We start from the raw sequence: 22,841 nt of genomic DNA, 5'->3' as shown, positions 1-22,841 counted from the left end.
GGACAGATACATTCCAAAGACAAATAAGTATTCTAAAGGTGGATGAAACAACTGTGGCTGACAAGAGAAGCCAAAGGCAGCATAAAAGGAAAAGAAAGGGCATATAATTTAGCAAAAATTAGTGGGGTGAGATGGCTGGGAAGCTTTTAAATACCAACAGAAGGGAACTGAAAAAGAGAGAAAAGATGAAATATGAAGGTAAGCTAGCCAATAATATTAAAGAGAATACAAAAAGTTTTTTCAGATAGATAAAGAGTAAAAGAGAACTAAGAGTGGATATTGGACCACTGTTAAATGATGCAGGAGAGGTAGTAATGGGGAACAAAGCAATGGCAGACTAACTTAGTAAGTACTTCAAAGAGATTCAAAGATTCAAAGCACATTTATTATCAAAGCATTATAAATTATACGGGTTGAGATGAGTTTGCTTAGAGAAAACCACAAAGCAAGACACCAAAAAAACCCAATTTAAAAATAAAAGAAAGACCAAAAACCATAGCGCAGAGAAAGGGAGAACAAAAACACAAATCATACAAACGATAGAAGTAAACTAACAGCATTCCAAATTAGACTCAGTTCCCAGATCCGTTCCCAGAGCAGCTGGAGTAGGCCCAAGCCTCAGTCCTAATTAATCACACCTGCAGGACAGAAACGCACAGTAACTGGATCAGTTCACAGCCTCAGCACCACAGAAAAAAAATGAACATTGGCAGAACGAGCAAGTCACCCCAACCCTCGCCTCTGTTCCCAACACTTGGGCTTCCAGTCTATCTGTCACCATCATCATCATCACCATCAGGTGCCATGCCCAGTTTGAGCTTTGACTGCCATGGCCCACACACTCTGGTTTCGGGTCAAGTGGATCGATTCATTGGTATTCATTTCCAGTTCTCTAGCTGCTGTCTCCATCATTATTTGTCTTTGTCCTCCTCTTGCTTTCTTTCCTTCAATCTTTCCCATAATTACCGTGCATTCTATGTCCTCTTTTCTAATCACACGTCCAATGAAGTTACGTTGCCTTTTCATGATCTCATACATTATTTCTCTTTTTGTGTTTGCTTTGTTCATGACATCCTCGTTTGACATTCATTTCGTCCATGATATTCTTTGCATCCTCCTCAAAAACCACATCTCTGCTGCTACAATTCTTTTCCTCATGTTACTAGATATTGTCCAACATTCTGAGCCGTATAACACAACTGGATAAACATAACATTTCAGTACTCTGAGGCGGGTTGTCATGCCTAGTTTAGTATTGGTCAGTATACTATTCATTCTCGTAAAGGTGTCTTTTGCCATCCCTATTCTTCTTTTGATGACCATGTCGCACCTGCCATCTGATGTCACCCAGCTTCCTAAGTAGCAGAAGTTCTGTACTTGTTTTATGTCTTCTCCGTTTATTCTCAGCCTGCAGATGGGATTCTCCTTTGTGGATATCACCATACATTCTGTCTTTTTGCAATTGATAGATAGACCCATTTTTGCACTTTCTTCAACAACTATATCAATTAAGTTTTGTAGTTCTGCGTCCGTACTTGCAATTAACGCAGTGTCATCTGCATATCTGAAATTATTGATGTTTTCATCGCCAACTTTTATTCCCAATATGTTGCTTATTTTTTGCAATATTGTTTCATTGTACATTAATAAATCAGGGGAGAAAACACACCCTCGTCTAATGCCTCTCTTGATTTTCGTAAACTGACTCACTTCTCCATCTATTCTTACAGTAGCAGTCTGTTCCAAGTACAGATTTTTGATTAGGCAGAGGTCTTTCGAATCTAGATTTAGAGTTTTCTGTAATATTTCAAATAACTTATTGTGCTTCACTTTATCAAATGCTTTTGTGTAGTCAATAAAACAAACAATCTTTTTGCACTTGAATAGCTCATTCTGATAGTATCCTTAACATCAATATTGTGTTTCTTGTACCTTTGTCTTTCACAAAACCCCATTGTTCTTTACCTATTTCAGCTTGTATCTTACTTTTAGCTTGTCATCAAAATTCTTAGAAGTATCTTGGTGATATGACTCATTAAAATTATGGTCCTATGTAATTCACATTCTATTGCTCCAGTTTTCTTAGGAAGAGTGATAAATACTGATTTTTCTCATCTCTTCTGGTGTTATTCCAGTCTCATAAATGTCATTGATTAAATCAGCAAGTTCTTCAATTCCATAATCTTCAAGGGCGATAATTTGTTCTATTATTAATTCATCAGGACCTGCTGCCTTTCCTTTCTTTCTATCTGTACTAGTGCTTAAGTTGTCCAAGCAGCAGCTAGCACCTCTCTCTAGGACCTGTACCCCAGTGCCACGATACGCATGTGCTGCCCAGCTCGAAGGCATTCTCGATCTCACCAAATTAGCTCAGTGCTTGGAGCAATCCAACCTCACACCCGGGTTAGGTGGACGGGCATTGAAACTCTTCCACACTGACTCCTCTCCAAATCGCTCACTCCATCTCCAGCAGCGACACCAGCTCTATCTGCTACCCCAGTACGTTACACCCCCAAACCAATCTCGCCTCCGCCTGACTCCTCACTGGCTGCAGCAACAGTTCACCATAATTTGCTTCAAAGAAGATATGATAAGTAATGGTTTTAGTCAAACCTCTTGCCTTCCAAACTACCAGTAAGCCGTCACACATCTTAGGTAGCACCATTTTAAACCAGAAGTACTTGTGTCAGTCTTCACTGTGGAAGACATTAATGGAATGCCAGAAATGTGAGAGTGTCAGGTGGCAGAAAAGTGAGTGTAGTTGCTATTAATAGGGAGAAGGTGCTTGAGAAACTGGAAGGTCTGAAGGTAGATTAGTCACCTGGACCAGATGGACTACACCCCAGGGTTCTGAAAGAGGTAGCTGAAGAGATTGTGGAAGCATTAATAATTATCTTTCAAGAATGACTAGATTCTGGAATGGTTCTGGAGGACCAGAAAATTGCAAATATCACTCCACTCTTTAAAAAGGAAGGGAGGCCGAAGAAAGGAAATTATAGGCCAGTTAGCCTGACTTCACTGATTAGCAAGATATTGGAGTCCGTTATTAAGGATGAGGTTTTGTGATACCTGGAAGCATATAATAAAGTAGGCCAATGTCAGCATGATTTTCTTAAGGGAAAATCTTGCCTGACATATCTGTGGGACTTCCTTAAGGAAGTAACAAAAAGGAAAGACAAAGGAGAGTCAGTGGATGTTATTTACTTAGATTTTCAGCAGGCCTTTGACAAAGAGCAGCACAAAAGGCTGCTGAACAAGATATGACCCCATGGTATTACAGGAAAAGTACTAGCATGGATAGGACATTAGCTGATCGGCAGAAGGCAAAGAATGGGAATAAAGGAGACTATTTCTGGTTGGCTGCTGGTGGCTAGTGGTGTTTCGCAGGGGTCAGTGTTGGAATCACTTCTTTTCACATATGTCCATGTTTGGATGAAAGATATGATGGCTTTGTGGCCAAGTTTGTGGACTATTTGTAGATAGGTGGAGGGGCAGCTAGTGTTAAGGAAGCAGGAATTCTACAGAAGGACTTAGATGAATGGGCAAAGAGTACAAAAAACTGAAGACCTCACAGAGGGTTCCCTAAGATTAACTTGCCGGTCGAGTCAGTGGTAGGGAAGGCAAATGCAATGTTAGCATTCATTTCAAGAGGACTGGTATTGTCATGGGGGAGCATTGGAGCAGACCCAAATGCAAGACACAGACACTGAAGTACTATGAACAGGACAGGACTAGAGTTAGGGACGTGACTGGATGCAGACTGGCAGCTGGGACATGAACACAGACATGGGCTAGACATTGGCTAGGCAAGCGGGACCAGGACTAGGAACTGGAAACTAGGAGCCTGGGCTTGGACTCCAAGCCAGAGAATGAACAAGGACCCAGAACCTGGGTCTTGACTCGGGCTCGGATCCCGGAACTAGGCGAGGACGTGACATGGCTACAGGTCTGGACATTGCTTGGACACGGCTTGGACACTTCACGGCTTGGGGTCGGACTCCGAGCCAGAGACTGGACAAGGACCCAGAACCTATGTCTTGACTCGGACTTGGACTCCGGAACTAGGTAAAGACATGACGTAGTCTTGGGAGACAGGACTAGGCGAGGCTACAGGACAGAATGAGAGACTCCTGGGCAAGACAAGGGAACTCCAGCACAGGACGAAGCACATGGATAGGATGAGATCCCAAAGCCTTGACTTGGTCTTGGGAGAACAGGAACACAGAGACTTGGTCGAGGGAGACAGGAATGCAGAACCTTGGTTGAAGGAGGACAGGAACACAGAGCCTTGGCCTTGAGAGGACAGGAATACAGAGACATGGAACATAGAGCCGGGACCCCTCCTTGGGAACAGGACTTGGGGCCGGGGCTCTACACAGAGTCAGGACCCCTCCCAGGGAGCAGGATGTAGAGCAGGACGTAGGGCCGGGACTCATACACAGAACACAGAGAGACAGTTCCCAAGACAAGGTAGCGGCAAACAGACGGACCTACCTAGCGAAGGCGTGGACACAGAGACAGTTCAAAACAACAATAGACACCACTTTATCTTGCTCCAGCGATTGAACTTGACAGCGGTGCAGGCAAGGGTTATAGGCGAGGCAAGGCTCCAGGCACTGGTTGCAGGGCAAGACTTTGGGAGGAAGGAGCAGAGAAGGGATACAGACAGGGGGTTTGGACAGGAGCAATCCAGCCACTGAAGGTCTGTCTGTCTGTCTCTCTCTCTCTCTCTCCCCTCTCCCCCCACCCCCACCATCTTGTTTTATGGCAGTTGGCACCCAGCTTAATGGTGCATAACTGCCACCTTCTGCTCCGGAGTGTGCAATAGACTTACATTCCAAATCCCTTCACCCAGTCACACACCCACACATACCCTAACCTACATTTTATCCTCCATCTTTGGCTATCCTAGTACCCTATTCCTGTTTATCTGTCATATCCTATAAAACACCCCTGTACCCCTTAAGAAAGCTAAAAATACCCTAACCTGTGCTCTCTCACCCATGCCCAGCAACCCTTTTAATGTGAATTCCTGCACCCCAATTCCCTTAGCTTAATTCTCATCATCTCTCTCTGTATCCCATACTTCCTGCAACTCAGAACTACATGGTCTACTGACTCCTCTTCCCAATATTCCTCACACAATCCTGTCTGGTGTTTCCCTATCATTTTCAATGTTTTGTTTAATGCACAGTGTCCCAGCCTTAACCTAGTCCACAGTTTCCTCTCTTCCGTATCCACTACCTATCCTAGTACCTGCAACACTTCTTTTGTATTTGATGCAAGTACCTCCCATTCCCCTCCCTGTCCCATCTTTCTTGCCACATTTGGTTGATTTTTTCCCAGATTATGCTCTTAACCTCTGCTTTACTGATACTAATGTGCATTTCTATATTTTCTTTCTTTAATGCCCACTTTGCCAACTCATACACCCTCTCATTCCCCTTCACCCCTACATGTGCTGGAACCCATAGAAATTTTACCTGACCTCCCTGATTTGAAATTTGTGTGACTAACTGAAGGACTTCATAAAGTACATCGTGCTGACTATTTGAGTGAAAAGACCTTAAAATTGCTAGAACTGTGGATGAATCTGAGCATATCAATGGTTTGACTTGTCTAGCTTTCTCCACCCATTGCAACACAACCAACACTGCCAGCATCTCCACTGCATACAGCCCTAACTTATTAGATGTTCTTCGACTGATTCCAATTTCTTTTGCTGGTAGAGCTACCCTAAACCCCGTCATTCCTATTTTGGGTTCCTTAGCACCATCCATATAAATCTGAGTATAATCACTATACTTTTCCATCACATGACAGTTAAGTGCACTTACCAAATCAGTTTTATATTTTTCTTTCTTTTTTACCTCTAACAAATGCCAGTCTACGTCAGGCCATACAAGCTTCCATGGAGCTACAACCGGATAAACTACTGAAGGACTTAACCTTAGATCAAACACTCCACATTCTTTAGCAATACCATTCCCTACCCGACTAAAGTTATCCCTCTGAAACCTCCCATTTTTCCAGGACTCCTGCAACACTCCTTAAGCAGGGTGAGAATCATTATGCCCCTGCAAATTAGCCCAGTAGTTTGCCATCAATTGCATCCTTCTTAGTTCCAAAGGCATTAATCACATTTCTACCTGTAGGGCTGACACTGATGATGTTTTAAAAGCCCCATTGCACACTCTCAAAGCCTGAGCCTGAATCACATCGTTTCCTTATAAGAGACCTAGCTGCTGATCCATATGCTATATTTCCATAGTCCAACACAGATCTCACTAAAGCCACGTAAATTCTCTTCAACGCTGAACAACTTGCTCCCCATTCCCTACCAGTCAAACATCTCGTCACATTTATTACTTTTTTACATTTCTCCTTAACTTTCCTAATATGGTCTGCCCATGTTAATTGTGAATCAAATATAACTCCCAGAAATTTAAATGATCCAACCCTTTCTAATTCAATCCCATATGTTCTTAACTTCTTTACTACCTCAGTTCTTCTCCTGGTGAAAAATACAGCTCGAGTTTTTTCTACTGAAAATCTACATCCCCAATCATAACCCCACTGCACCACTTCATCAATTGCTCCTTGTAGTGTCCTGATTATATGCTCCATGTTTCTGCCTCTTTTCCACAAAACCCCATCATCCGCAAACAATGACCTACCTAGATCCACTGGTACCTTTGTGAAGACATCATTGATCATAATGATGAAAAGTAACGGGCTAATCATACTACCTTGAGGTGTGCTATTTCCCACTACGTACTGTTTTGATAATTCTGATCCAATCCGAACTTGAATTTTTCTACCAAACAAAAAATCTTTAATCCAATTAAAAACTCTCCCACCAACCCCCATCTTGTGCAGTTTAATTAACAATCCTTCTTTCCACATCATATCATAGGCTTTTCTATGTCAAAAAACACTGCAACTACTGATTCTTTATTTGACTGGGCCTTTCTTTTTTTGGTCTCTAACCTTATCACTGAGTACATGGAACTCCTTCCCTTCCTAAAACCACTCTGATAACTTGCCAGCATTCCATTTTTCTCAAGCTCATATGATAACCTTTCTGTCATCATCCTTTCCATTATCTTACGTATATTTGATGTTAACGCTATTGGTGTGTAGCTAGTGGGTTTTGACGGGTCCTTGCCAGGTTTCCTTATTGGAATTACTACTGCTTCTCTCCATGCACTTGGCAATCTTCCCTCCTCCAACACTCTGTTATAAAAATACAGCAACTTCAAGAGCGCTCCTTCTCCTAGACTTTTTTAGCATAACATAGCATATCAGATCTTTCCCTGGGGAGGTTGGTCTCGATCTCTTTATTGCTCTCACCATTTCTGCCAACGTAAATGGATCATGAATTATATCATCAGTTTCTTCCCTCCTGTTTAACACACCTGGATGTTGACTCATTGTTCTTTCCCTTCTCCTTCTCCCTTCTTCAGACATATTTCCTGAACTGTGTATCTGTACAAATGACCTGGCCATGATCTCAGCCTTATCCCTACTGGAGACTGCTGTTTCCTCCTCAGATATCATTACTGGATATTCCCATTCTCTTCTATCTCCCCCCATCCTCTTAATCATTCCTCATACCTCTCCCACAGGTGTTGTTCTTCCTATTTTGTTGCAAAAACTCCTCCAACTTGCCCTTTTAGCTTGACATATAATTCTTCTCATCACTGCCTGTGCCTTCTTATATTGAATCAAATGCTGCATATTATGAGTTCTTTTAACTAGCCTGAGTGCTCTGTTTCTGTTTTTTTACAGCCTGACAACATTCCTCTGTCCACCATGGTACTAGTTTTCCATTCATCCTATTTTCACTCCTGGGTATAGATCCTTCTGCTGCCATAATAATTGCTGAAGTCACCTGACTGTTTAATTCATCTACATTTCCAGAAATGTTTATCTTTGTCAATGCTTCTTCACTCAACTTCTGGAATTTATCTCAATCTGCTTTTCCAAACACCCACTTCGGGATTCCACCACCTGGTCTTACTTCAACTCTTTCACCCACTGAACATAAAACTGGGTAGTGATCACTGCCTACTGTTGAAGCAGTCCAAACTCCCCAGTTACTAACGCCAGCCAAGGTATTAGAAACTAACGTAATATCTAACACTAACTCAGTTCCTGTTGTTATGTCTATCCTTGTTCCTCTACAATCATTCATACACACCAAATCCCTTTCTTCCATCAAATCTTCAATTACTTTCCCATTTGAATCTGTAATCGGATCCCTCCCCCCCCCCCCACTCCTGTATTGTGCTGTGAGCATTGAAATCTGCACACCACATTACTTTATGTGTGTTTTGTCCTTGTATCCTTAATGGGCTGTCCAAAATCCAACCTTTTACATGGATTGTAGTAGTTAATTATAACCACTCCCTCCCCTCTCTCCCACACTTCTACCACTATGTATTCCTGATCATCTCCTTTTTCCAGTACCCTATATGGTATACCTTGCTTGATTAACATAGCACACCCCCTCCTCCCCTTAGATTTCTATCTTTCCTTATCATTGTATACCCATGTACCACAAAGTCTAAAGTTGATTTCAACCAAGTTTCCTGAATACACACTACATCCGGTTTTACAACCATTTCTTTAATAAAGTGCTTGAATTCCTGGCTATTGGCCAGTAAGCTCCTTGCATTCCAGTGCAAAAGAATCACCATAATTAGTATTAACCAACCCATGACACTTCCTGGCTTGACTGATTAGTGAGGTTCTCCCTCACTTCTTCCCATGTCAGTCCTACTAACCCAAAATGGTTTGTTGCTGCTTTGACCACCAGCTGAATTTTGTCACTTTTTGACTCATCCGTACTATTAATCACTCCTGCAATGAATGTTTCTAGAGCCTTTTTGTCTACATAAATCCTGTCATTTATTCTTTGTTGCATCTCTCGCATCCCTATTGCTCCCTGTTCATTAGGAGCATTATTCTGTTCTCTTGATGTTCTTACAGCTTCTGCATAAGTGATCTTTCTTTTCACTCTTATTTCTTGAATTTTAGTCTTCCCGTCTCACAACCTCACACCCACTATATGCCACATTATGAGCTCCTCCACAATTGCCGCATTTTGGTTGCACTCCTGTTCTGCACTTTCCATATTCATGATCACCCCCACATCCAGCACATTTCCTCTGCCTTTTACAGTTTTTAGCTATGTGTCTAAACTTTTGACAATTATAGCACCTCAATGGCTTTGGCACATACACCCTTACTGGGTAATTCATGAAACCCAGGAACACCTTCCTTGGCACTCTTTCTTCTTCAAATTCAATCAATACTGTTTCACTTTCCTTTTTCACTCCCTCCTTTGTTTTCAGTCTTTGAATATTCATTACTTTTCCTCCTTTGATATTCCTCTTTAACTCCTCCATATTTATACTCCTTGGTACCGCAGTGATCACTCCTTTACAACCACCATTTTGTGCTCCCACCCTCCCTCTGTATTCCGACTTGCATTTTCCTATCTCTTTTAGCTTGAGTGCTTTCTCAAGTTGTTCCTCATTCGCACATCTTACCAATAGGTTGCCATCATTAAGGACTTTTGCAAATACTATTTCCCCTATCTTATTTGCCACAGTTGTTGTTAGCACAAACGGGTTAATTTTCTTCATATGTCCCTGAGCCTTCTCATTAAACCTAATTATGACAACACCTTCTCTCTGAACTTGTTTATCTTCCTCACTTTCAGAGCTCTCTCCACTGTCATTTCTTATTCTTTTATTCCCTTTATCTTAGTTTTCATTCATCCATCCTCTCACTATCTCTTCATTCCCTTTATTTCTCCCATCACGATAATCCATTTCTCCCCAGCTGCCAACTTCTGATCCCAAATCCCTATCCCACTCCTTCTCCACTCTCTTTCCCTCAACCCACCCCTCACCTTGTCCACCATTACCAGACCTGGACAACCCCTCCCAGCAATTCCCGCTCCTTCCCCACTCTCTTTTCCTCAACAAGTTCCAAACCTCTTCTGCTTCTTCTCCTTCCTGTTTAGACCCATCTAGGCGTATCACAGCCCTCCACAGGATGTATAATTAATTATTGAACTTCGAGGAACTCATTCTTGAATACAACCTGGTCTCATGTATAAACTGAATAATAGACTCTTCAATCAGATGTTGATTCCCTTGATGGCCAAACAAAGATTTAATAGAAAACCAAAATAAATTTAAGCCAGATAGCCTCTTGAACAACATGATTCTTTCAATTTTGTATCGATTACAGCTCAGCAAAACATGCTGGACTGTCTCTGGACTACCACAGTCACATAATCCAGTAGGATATTTTCCTATTGTCTTTAAATAATAGTTTAACCTGCAATGCCCCAACCTAAATATAGTAAATTTCACCATATCTCTACGACTTAAAAGGTAACAGTGTGAGACCTTTTTAAACTAGCAGGTGACTAGAAAAATAATGCCTACCCATTAATTCATTTTTCCAAACCTTCTGCCACTTCTTCTCTATACCCTTTTTAATCCTACTTCTCAATTCTGCTGTGCCTAGGGGAACTCTAATTTCTACTTGCCTGCCCTGTAAGGAAGACTTTGCAATGCCATCCACAATTTCATTTCCCTCCAGCCCAGCATGCCATGAAAATCTAACTGCACAACCCATCTTCCCTACTCTAAACAACACTAAGAGAATCTCAATAACTATATCAGGACGAGCTTTTAATTTATTCCCTTTTATAGCCTCTAAGGCAGCAGCAGAATCAGAATAGGTGATAACCCTACGTGATCGAGAGTCTTCTATCCACCATAAGGCCCAAGAGGATTGCTAATAATTCTGTTGCAAAGACAGAAACACCATCTGAAACCTGGTGACCAATCTTAACTCCAAGTTGAGACACATACATCCCAAATCCTGCCCTACTGCTCTCTGGGTCCACTGAGCCATCAGTAAAAATCTTCAGATAAGATCCCCATTTATTATTTAAATATTCATTTGTGATCATCACTGATGAAATTGCACTGCTTCCTTGAAGCTGAAAAAGGAGGAATAGGTCTACCTCTGGTTCTGGAAAGAGCCAAAAAGGGACAGGTGGCAAGCAAATTTGGTCAACTATGTCTTCCTCAGTCAGTTTCAATTTCACAGCCCAGTTATTAACCAAATGTAAAAATGGGTATCTTTTAATTTTACTTTGGCGCTCTGACTTCCCCTGCAAAATACACTTTGGTGGACAGCTGTGATTGAATCCATTTAGTTTTGCCCAATACTGCAGGCCCAACATGTAGATAAATGAACCCTCCAAGTAAGTCTTTCATCAAACCAGTCACCTAAAAACTTGAATTCCTTGACTTTTTCTGGTGGAGAATCATATAGACACAATTCACAATCAGGAATCTTTCTTCTAAAGCCAAAAATCATATGTTTGGACTTAGAAGCAGAAATCCTGTAACCACATTTATTAGCCCAGTTTTCAACTGATCTTAAAGCCTTTTGTACCTGCCTTAATATATACTTGATATTTCTTCCTCTTTTCCAGATTGCACCATAGTCTGCAAACAATGATTTTCCAAATCCTGTCCCTACCTGATCAAAGATATCATTTATCATGACATTAAAAAGAACTGGACTACTGACACTTCCTTGAGGGGTACCATTACCTATTTTAACTGACTTGGAGCTTGTTCCGCCTATTCTTACTTGAATTGTCCTTTCCTTAAGGAAATCTTTGATCCAATTAAACATTCTACCTCTAATTCCCGCATCATAGAGTTTAATTAATAAGCCATCCCTCCATAGTGAGTCATATGCCCTTTCAATATCTAGAAATACACTTACCATTACCTCTCTATTTTGAAACGCTTTTTTAATATCATGATCTAAAAGGGCAACAGATTCCATTGTTGATCTTCCAGTTCTAAAACCATTTTGATAGGCAGCAAAATGTCCCTTATTTTCCAAAAAAATAAACAAGTCTGTTGGTGACCATTCGTTCCATAATTTTACAAAGCACTGATTTTAAAGCTATAGGCCTATATGAACTAGGACTAGATGCGTCCTTACCTGGCTTTAAAACTGGAACTACCACCGCATGCTTCCATTCTACTGGTAATTTTCCTTCTTTCCACACTGAATTAAACAATGCTAGAATTTCTATTAATACAGAGTCATCTAAATGCTTAAGCAATTCATAACACAGTCCATCCCTACCAGGAGAAGTGTTTGAACCTGATTGGGCAGCTTCCTGCAATTCTTGAAGGAAGAAAAACAAATTTATGGAGCTATTATCATCCAAACTCCTGTCCAATTTCCAACTTTCCTTTAACATAATTTCCTTTCTCAAATCACCTAACTCTCCAAAACTGTGTAACGCTTGGAACACCTCTAGAAACATATCAGCCTTTTCCTTATTGGTTACAGCTTCAATATCTCCTTCCAGCAAAGCTGGGATAGATAGTTTCCTATATATCCCTGACATTCTGTGAATGATTGTCCATAGCTGCTTTATAGGTGTCTCAGGGCCCAGGGTTCCACAAAATCTTCTCCCACTATCCCTCTTTGCGTTTTTAATTACTCTCCTTGCTACTGCTCTTTCCTTTTTATACTCCATAACATTATCTAACACCGGGTAATTTCTTAATTTCCTGTAAGTTCTATTTCTGTTTCTTACTGCTGTATCACAATTTTTATTCCACCACAGAACTAGTGCGCGAACCTTAGGAACATTCCATTGCGGAATAGTCAACTGAGCAACCTCATGAATTATAAAACAGAGGGATTCATTCCAATCGTCTATGGAGCCCTCACTATTAATCTCTTCTATTATGTCCACAGCTTTCTCCTAGTACTCATCCCAAGGGGCCAAAGAAAAATTATACCTTGCAGACCTCTCCTCAACTTCTACTATCAAATTTCTACCAAATCTACATAACATAAGATAGTGATCACTTCCTAGTGTGTATCTGTCCATAACATCCCATTCCCCAACCCTAGCCAAGTTTGAGGAAGTGATAGATGAGTCTAAGTGACTACAAGTATCCTTTACAATATTAAATCTTGTAGGCCTTCTGTCATTTAGCAGTACCATGTTGTATTTATTTAGAAACTCTACTACTGCTCCATTACTATCTTTACTTTCACTACCCCATATAGGATTATGGGCATTGAAATCTCCAACCAAGATTACTGGGGATCTTACCTTATTCATAATTTCATCTAAATCTGATAACATCATATTACCTGGATTATAAAAGTTAATCAAAGTTATTTGACCATGAGAGCTCCAAACCTCCACAGCCACAATTTCAAGGTTAGATTTAAAATCAAGTCTTCAAAACTGGAGTCCTGTTTTTAAGAAGGTTGTACACCCTCCACCAGATTTACCTGTTCTGTCAGAGCTCAAACTATCATATCCAGGGATCACAAAATCTAAATGAGGCTTTAACCATGTCTCCTGTATACAGATCAAATCAGGCTTGTCTTTAAAAGTTCCAACAAATCTTTTTAATTCTTGACCATTGGCAGATAAACTTCTTGCATTCTATTGTAATATTAAAGACATCCAAATACTAATTATTGGCCACTTCATCCACATAAAGCTCCTCCGTACCCTCTGATCCTAACAACAGGAAAATATTCAGTGATTGTTAGCCACTGAAGCTGACCCAAGGAGCTATTTTTGTAGCCAGCCCAATATGTGAATCAGCTGCCTCAATTAGAGCACCCAACAGAAAAAAGGGAAAACCAGAAAACCTGGAATAAGGAACTATGGACCGGACCGTGACAGGTATATAAGAGCAAGGATGTAATAGTTGAAGCTTCATAGGTTACTGATCAGAGTATTGGAGCAGCTGGAGTATTGTGAGCATTTTTAGGCCCCTTATCTAAGAAAAGATATGCTACAATTGGACAGGGCATTGGAGAGGAGAATGAATCTGGGAATGAAACGGTTAATGTATGTTTGATGGCTCAGAGCCTGTATCCACAGGAGTTTAGAAGAAAGAGGGGAGATCTCATTGAAAATTGAAAGGCCTCGATAGAGTGGATGCGGAGAGGATGTTTCCTGTAGTGCGTAAGTCTAGGACCAGTGAGCACAGCCCCAGAATAGAGGGTTGTCTTGTTAGAACAGAGATGAAGAAGAATTTCTTTAGCCAGAGAATAATGAATCTGTGGAATTCATTGCCACAAATGGCTGTGGAGGCCAAGTCATTGAATACATTTGAAATGGAGGTTGATAGTTTCTTGATTAGTCAGGGCATCAAAGGTTATGGGGAAAAAGCAAGAGAATGAGGTTGAGAGGGATAATAAATCAACTGTGGTAGAATGGCAGAACAGACCCGATGGGCCAAATGACCTAATTCTCCTTCCATGTCATATGGTCTTATCAATGATGATCTGACCTGTCAGTCCTCAGCAACAGAGGGAGACTATGGACCACCTCTTGCATTACCATGGACTTGTCTCTGATTGTGTTTTTTTGCAAAATGTTTTGTTTTGCAGTCTTTTTCTCCACTGAATTGTATAATTTATGTATAGTTTATGTATAATTTATGTTCTGTGTGTTGTTTGAATCTACATGCCTGGACTGCAAGCAAGTTTTTTCATTGTACTTGTACCTCACCTTACTTATGAGGATGACAATAAACTTGACTTGACTTGCTGTGAGAAGTCAGATGGTAAAAATATATAGATCACTTGGTTTGAGGTGTCAAGGAGAATTGATGAACTGAAAAGTTGAGTAAATGAAGCATCAATGACTTTATGTGTTGTAACACTGACAGCTGGGGCATATTGCTACAGTAACTACTATCGCTTGGCATTAACATCAAGGCAGACTTATATTCACAATGAACTTAACTTTAAATATGGATACAGCTGTGTCAACCGTTTTAGGAATGGAAATAGGAGATCATAGATAGAACAAGAACTAGAATAGTACAGCACAAGAACAGGCCCTTATGCCCACAATGTTTTGCTGAATCAATTAAATTAGTAATCAAATAGCCAACTAAACTAATCCCTTCTGCTTACAATTTCCATATCCTTCCATTTCCACATCCATGTGCCTATCTAAACATCTATTAGTATCTTCCTCTACCATCTCTCCAGGCACCTACCACACTCTCTGTATAAAACTTGCCCTTCACATCGCCTCTGAACCTTAAATGTACACCCTCTGGTTTTAGACATTTCAACCTTGGGAAAAATACACTGTATTTCTACTCTATCTAATCATATAAACTTCGATCTGATTGCCCCACAGTCTCTGCCGCTCCAGAGAAAACAACCCCAAGTTTGTCCAACTTCTCATTATAGCACATGCCCTCTAATCCAGGCAGCATCCTGGTAAAGCTCTTCTGCTCCCTCTCCAAAGCCTTGACATCCTTCCTATAATGGGGTGGCCAGAACTGTATGCAATACTCCAGATGAGGCCTAACAGGAGTTTTATAAAGCTGCAACATAACTTCCTGAGTTTTGAATTCAATGCCTCAACTAATAAAGGCAAGCATGCCATATGCCTTCTTAACCATGCTATGAAGCTGTGTAGCCACTTTAAGGGGCCTATGAAATAAGATCTGGAGAGGAAAGGGAGAATGTCAGATAGTGGAGAGCACCCTTGGGCTGTCCCCCTCAACAATAAATATTCCATTTTGAGTACTGTTTGGTGGGGACGACCTACCTGGGGGAAGTAACAGCAGCTGTGCCTGTGTCACTGAGTCTGGCTCTGTGTCTCAGAAGGGTAGGGAACTGAAGAGGATGGCAGCACTCATAGGGGACAGATAGGCGATTCTGTGGATCGAAAAGAAACATGGATGGTAGTTTGCCTCCTAGGTGCCAGGGTCCCTGATGTTTCTGAACGCATCCACAATATCCTGAAAAGCGAGGGTGAGCAGCCAGAAGCCATAGTACATATTGGTACCTACGACACAGGTAGAAAAAGGGAGGAGGTCCTAAAAACAGAATATTGGGATTTAGGAAGAAACCTGAGAAGCAGGAATTCAAGGGTAGTTATCTTGGGATTGTTGTGTGTGTCATGCAACAGTGAGGATAGGAATAGAATGAGGTGACAGATAAATGTGTGGCTGAAGAATTGGTGCAGGGGCTGAGATTCAGATTTCAGGATAACTGGGACCTCTTCTGGGGCAGGTTGGACCTGCAAAAAAGGGACGTTGCATTTGAATCCGAGGGGGACCAATATTCTTGCGGTCAGGTTTACTAGAGCTGTCGGGAGTGGTTTAAACTAATATGCCAGTGGAGTGGGAACCAGTATGATAGATCTGAGGATGAGCCAGCAGGTTTACAAGTAGATGCTGGATATAACATGAATGCAGGAAGGATAAGCCAATGATTGGGTACAAATGCAGACAGAGCAAAGAGTTAAATTGTACCAGAAGCAAAATTCAAAAGGGCTAAAAATGCAGGACTGAAGGTGCTGTATTTCAATGCGCGTAGCATTCGGAATAAGGTGGACGAACTTGTGGTGCAATTACAGACGTGGGCATCACTGAGTCGTAGCTGAAAGAAGGCCATTTTTCGGAGCTTAACGTTAAAAAATATACTTCGTATCGAAAGGACTGGCAGGAAGGCATAGGCAATGGTGTGGCTCTGTTGGTAAGAGATGAAATTACATCTTTAGAAAGAAATGATATAGGGTCAGAGAATACTGAATCTTTGTGGGTGGAGTTAAGAATCTGCAAGGGTAAAAAATCGTTATGGGAATTATATATAGGCACCCAAATAGTAGCCAAGATGCAAAGGAAAATGGAAAAGGCAGGTAATAAGGATAATATCGTAATTGTAATGGGGGACTTCAATATGCCAAGGGGATTGGGAAAATCAAGTTGGTAGCGGATCACAAGAAAGGAAGTTTGTTGAATGCCAACAAGATGGCTTTTTAGAGCAGCTTGTGCTTGGCCTACTCAGGGAAAGGCTATCTTGGATTGGGTGTTGTGTAGTAACCCAAATCTTATTAGGGAGCTTAATGTAAAGGATCCTTCAGGAGGAAATGATCATAATATGATTGAATTCATACTGTAATTTGAGAGAAAGAAGCATAAGTCACATGTATCAGTATCACAATGGAATAAAGGGGAATTACAGAGGCATGAGAGAGGAGCTTGCCCTGGTGGATTAGAGGAGGATACTGGCTGGGATGACAGCAGAGCAGAGGTGGCTGAGGTTTGTGGGAATAGTTCACAAGGCACAGGATAGATATATTGCACAGAGGAAGAAGTTCTCTAACGACAGGGCTAGGCAGCCTGGGCTGACAAGGGAAGTTAATAAAATACAATGAAAGGGCATATAAGGTAGCAAAGGTTGGATGATTGGGAAGCTTTTAAAATCCAACAAAAGACAACTAAAAAAAGCTATGAAAAGGGAAGAGATGAAATATGAAGGCAAACGAGCCAACAATATAAAGAAGGATATTAAAAATGTTTTCAGTTTTATAAAGAGTAAAAGGGAGGTGAGAGTTGATATTGGATCACTGGAAAATAATGCTGGTGAGGTAGTAATGGGGACAAAGAAATGGCAGATGAATTTAATGGGTACTTTGCATCAGTCTTCACTGTGGAAGACACTAGCAGTATGCAGAGGTCCACGAGTGTCAGGGAGCAGGAGTGAGTGTCATTGCTATTACAAAGGAAAAAGTGCTAGGCAAACTCAAAAGAATTAAGGTGGATAAGTCACCTGGATTACATTGCAGAGTCCTGAGAGAGGTCACTGAAGAAATAATTGATGCGTTGATCATGATCTTTTAAGAATCACTCGATTCTGGCCACATATGATGCTGCTTCACAAGATAAAATCCAATGGCACTGCAGAAAAGATGCTGGTATGGATAGAGCAATGGCTGACAGGCAGGAGGCAGTGAGTGGGAATAAAAGGGTCATTTTCCGGTTGGCTGCCGGTGACTAGTGGCATTTCTCTGGGGTCAGTATTGGGACCACTACTTCTCACATTGTTTGTCAATGATTTGGATAAAGGAATTAATGTCACAACGATGTATCTGGCAGTGCAGCGGATTCTGCAATTGTGCTTGTGAATATGCACATGTCAGTTAATTATTAATTCATTGTGATAGTATTTAACTCCATTCATTCCATCGTAGTGCTTGTCGAGACTTGGACACAGCTACATTTCAATATCTGCATTCTGCTTTGCTTGAGAAATTGGACTGTCGAGTCAACTGACTCTGAAGATGAGCGGTATTCATTTTATTCTTAGTTGTTGTTTTCAGCCGCAGTGTAGACTTTATTTTCCGTTTGAGTGTTTTAGTCAATGGCCCTGTTTGGCCTAGCATTTATTGTTTTCCTTTCCCTTTAACATTGTTCGCATTAAAGTCTGTGAACTATTGACCTGCTTCAGTGTCTCTCACTCCGCACTTGGGCCATATCCGTGTCTGGTGACAATTAATGGCTTTGTGACAAAGTTTGTGGATGATAAGAAGATAAGTGGGGGGGTAGGTAGTGCTGAGGAAGCAATACAATTGCAGCAGGACTTGGACAAATTGGAAGAATGGGCAAAAAAGTGACAGATGGATTACAGTGTTGGGAAATTTATGATAATACATTTTGGTAAAAGGAAGAATAGTGCAGACTATTATCTAAATGGGTAGAAAGTTTAAACATCAGAGGTGCAGAGGGACTTGGGAGTCCTCGTGCAAGACTCCCAAATGGTTAATTTACAGGCTGAATCTGTGGTAAAGAAGGAAAATGCAATGTTGACATTTATTTCAAGGGGAATAGAATATAAAAGCAAGGAGATAATGCTGAGACTTGATAAGACGCTAGTCAGGCTGCACTTGGAGTATTGTCAACAGTTTTGGACCCCATATCTCAGAAAGGGCATGTTATCACTGGAGAAAATACAGAGGAAGTTCACGAGGATGATTCAGGAAATGAAGGGTTAACATATGAGGAGTGTTTGGCAGCTTTGGGCCTGCATTCACTGGAATTTAGAAGAATACAGGGGATCTCATTGAAATCTACCGAATGTTAAAAGGACTGGATAGGGTGGATGTGGAAATGATGGTGAGACAGAGCCTCAAAATTGAGGGACAACCTTTTAGAACAGAGGTTAGAAGAATTTTTTTTTTAGCCAGAGAGTAGTAAATCAGTGGAATGTTTTGCCACATACTGTGAAGGAGGCCAAGTCCAAGGGCATATATAAGGCAGAAGTTATTAGTTCCTGATTGGTCAGGGCATCAAAGGATATGGCGAAAAGGCAGGTGTATGGGGTTGAGTGGGATCCAGAATCAGCCATGATGGAATGACGGAGCAGATTTGATAGGCTGAATGGCCTAATTCTGCTCCTATGTCTTATGGTCTTATGTACTCCAAGATCCCTCTGCTTATCAACACAGTTAAGATATCCAGATTACGGATGGTGATGGTGAAATATGGAGCGAATAAACAAACTGCCGGAGGAACTCAGTCAATCAAGCAGCATCTGTGGATCCAAAGAAATATATAGATTTTTACACCTGAAACATTGACTATTTCTTTGCCTCTGTGAATGCTGCTTGGCCAGCTGAATTCCTCCAGCGGTTTGTTGTTTCTTCAGGTGTCTTTGCACCACCACGCATCCAAGTATCGGGCAAGGGCATGGTTCTAACTGCATCTGGGTTTCTTCTTCTTTATCTTCTTTCAAAATTACAAATGCAGAAAGATCTTCAGATTTCTACCCCCTGTGCAGCACAAAACAAAATTTTTTATACTTTTGAAAAAGGGCTGTTCTGGAAGACATAAACGAACCTTTAAATTCTGATAATAATTTTATTCCTTGCTGAAAACCTAAATAGCATTGAGTCTCTGAAATAAGAGAACTGGGCGACATTGTAGTTTCTCACAGTTCAGACAATTTGGGTTCATTTCTGGTCTCTAGTGTTTTCTGTATGGAGTTTCTTAGTTCTTCCTGTGATTTTTCACCCGGATCCTCTGGGTTGACCCATCATCTGAAAGATGTGTTAGTTGGTCAGTTAATTGTCCACTTTAAATTGCCCAAGTGTGTAGATGAGTAGGATTAGTGTAAATATGTACCTAATAGTCACCAGGAACTTGGTAGGCCAAAAGGCCTATATCCATGCTGTATGACTCGATGACGTAGATTAATTTAGCAAATTAGTGAAGAAAAACTTTCCTTTCAGAACCTATTGCCAGTGTCCCATAAGGTATACCAGCTTCAGGGGTTTTGTCAGAGGAGAAATTAATATCCAGGGAGGAATGGGAGTGGGATAATGTCAGGGTTTGAAGGGAGATAAAGGACAGTAGCTTTAGAGAAAAGAGGTGATAGAAAAAGATGGAGTTCGGGAGTTCAGGCACAAAAGCCCAGAGCAGGACACAGAGACATTAGAGAGAGGAGAGATGGTCTGGATATCGAAAGTAATTAAGTTTGAGATATTCAGAAGGTGAGGAGATCAAAAGATTAGATGATTGAAAATGTGAGGTGCTTGAAGTAGGAAAAGGATCAAAGGATGGTGTAAGAGAATTAAATAAATAATTGAAGGCTGGACAATTTTAGCTGCTAGGCTTCACTTTCATGTGATTGGAATAATCCTTTCAATAATCCATGCTGTGGCATTTCTATTGAGTGGCCTGGCCAAATCTGTAATGTGATAATTAGGTATGTTATGCGAAGGAGAATGTCAGGATATTAGAAGGGGAGATACAACAAGAGATCTGAGGGGTAAGGATGGGGTACTTGAGTAGGGAAGGGCAGAGCTTAAGGGTTGAATATGGTCATGCACCCATAAGGAAGATAGAGGTATAGAGTTTTGTCATCATTCTTTGTTTCATGATTCTTATATTTGTTTCAAAGTAACTGAGTTTGCATGCTAGCAGTGTTTTTTTTTGTCATTCCAGCAGCAGTATTTTTATCCCCCAGGACATCAGCATGCCTCACATATTCTCCTTTACTTATTTGAGGAAATAATATTTTTAGAGAGGCCCCAGGATGCCTGTGGTTGCTTTGGAGTAGACTGAAATCTGAGGACCAAGTATAAAATATTTTGTTTTCCTCAAATTTCTCTAAGGAACAACATTTTAGCAATACTCAGTTTGAATATTTTATTACAGCAAGAAAAGTGTATATGCAGTACAAACATTTTCTGTAAATTTTATAACTATATATTAGTCAACAAAAATCTTACAGAGTGATATTAATTTGCACAAGTATGTTATTAATAAAATATAATGGAATGCACAGATTTCTAAGATAACTATTAATGCTTATAAAATGTAGTAAGTTGTCAAATTATGTACTAAAGGTCCGTATACATTCTAATATCAGTGTCTAGAAACTAAGTGAACTATTTGATTGTGAACAAGGTTCTATGATAATTATCTATTCACTCTAATTTCTCTGTTTTATATAGCACAGATATATCGTGCAGGCATTGTCCATAACACAAGACAAATTATGAAGGAGTATCTGTGGTAGTGGCAACAGTAAAAATAAGGCCAACGTTAAAACCATAAATTTGGTATGAAGAACCATATACAGAGATTGAGATCTCTTTATTCATAGTTATAATGATTAAAATGATTGCATCCAGAAGGAATAATAGAACATTGCAGGCAGCCGACAAAACTACTAGAAATATTTCTTCTGGACTATGATCATCGCAATCCACAGTCTACAATTTTCTTGTAAGAAATATACCTCCGATCCATCCAAACAAATTAGCGATTTTATGATCTTTTGAAGGATCCGATGAATTTGACTCGAGGGAATGCAGGTATGGTGCCTTGAAGATGAAGGTCAGCCATCAGTGGGGTGAACTACAGGTTAGATTAAAGTGTCGAGGACCGGAAGTGGAAAATGAGCTCTGCAAACCTCGGCGGTGAGCGTTGGGCTCGGTTTCGCGAGCACCTGTATTTACTAATTGTTGCCTTAACTGCAGTCGCATGGCCAAGTGGTTAAGGCATTCGTCTAGTGATCTGAAGGTCGCTAGTTCGAGCCTTGGCTGAGGCAGTGTGTTGTGTCCTTGAGCAAGGAACTTAACCACACATTGCTCTGCGACGACACCGGTGCCAAGCTGTATGGGTCCTAATGCCCTTCCCTTGGATGACATCTGTGGCATGGAGAGGGGAGACTTGCAGCATGGGCAACTGCCGATCTTCCATACAACCTTGCCCAGGCCTGCACCTTGGAGACCTTCCAAGGCGTAAATCCATGGTCTCATGAGACTTACGGATGCCTATATAACTGCAGCCATTAAGCACTTGTGCTTTTTGTATAATCTTGTCAAGTTTATTTTGACTGGCATGGGTTTTCTGCATTCTGTGATTATTTAAAGCAAACTCCCGATTAACACTGATCAATTAGTGTCCCTGTCCTGAGAATGATTCGTCTTGTGGTGTTGCTTGGCTGTGCACCGATGTTCTGTCAAGAATTCCTATGTATAAACTCTTGTTTCTAGCTCCACATGAGAGTGTTGTTCCTCCACACCCGGGTTCAGTGGTTGCCAGTGCTCACCGTGACAGAGTTTGACCCGTTGCCCTCGTTTCTCGCTATCCCCTTTAGGTGGGAGGAGCAGGAGTTTTGGATTGCATGCTGCCTGATTCAGGAGTAGTTGTTGCCTTCACTGGCCTCAGCACTGAGCTGGCTCTCCAGCCTGTAAACTCTCTGCTGTTCACGTTTTATGTTTTATTTGTTTACATTTTTTAAACTTTTTTGCATGATTTGTCCTCTTTTGCACACTTGGTCTTTGTTGTATGAGGATTTTTGTGGATTCGATTATGTTTCTTTGTTTTATGGGTGCCTGCAAGAAGATGAATTTCAAGGTTGTATGTGCGTACTTTGATAATAATAAATTTAATGTTTGATTTTTTAATGCTATTGTTTGACTA

This window comes from Mobula hypostoma, chromosome 4 (assembly GCF_963921235.1).
Source record: "Mobula hypostoma chromosome 4, sMobHyp1.1, whole genome shotgun sequence".
NCBI lineage: Eukaryota > Metazoa > Chordata > Chondrichthyes > Myliobatiformes > Myliobatidae > Mobula > Mobula hypostoma.
This window is presented reverse-complemented; position numbering follows the sequence as displayed.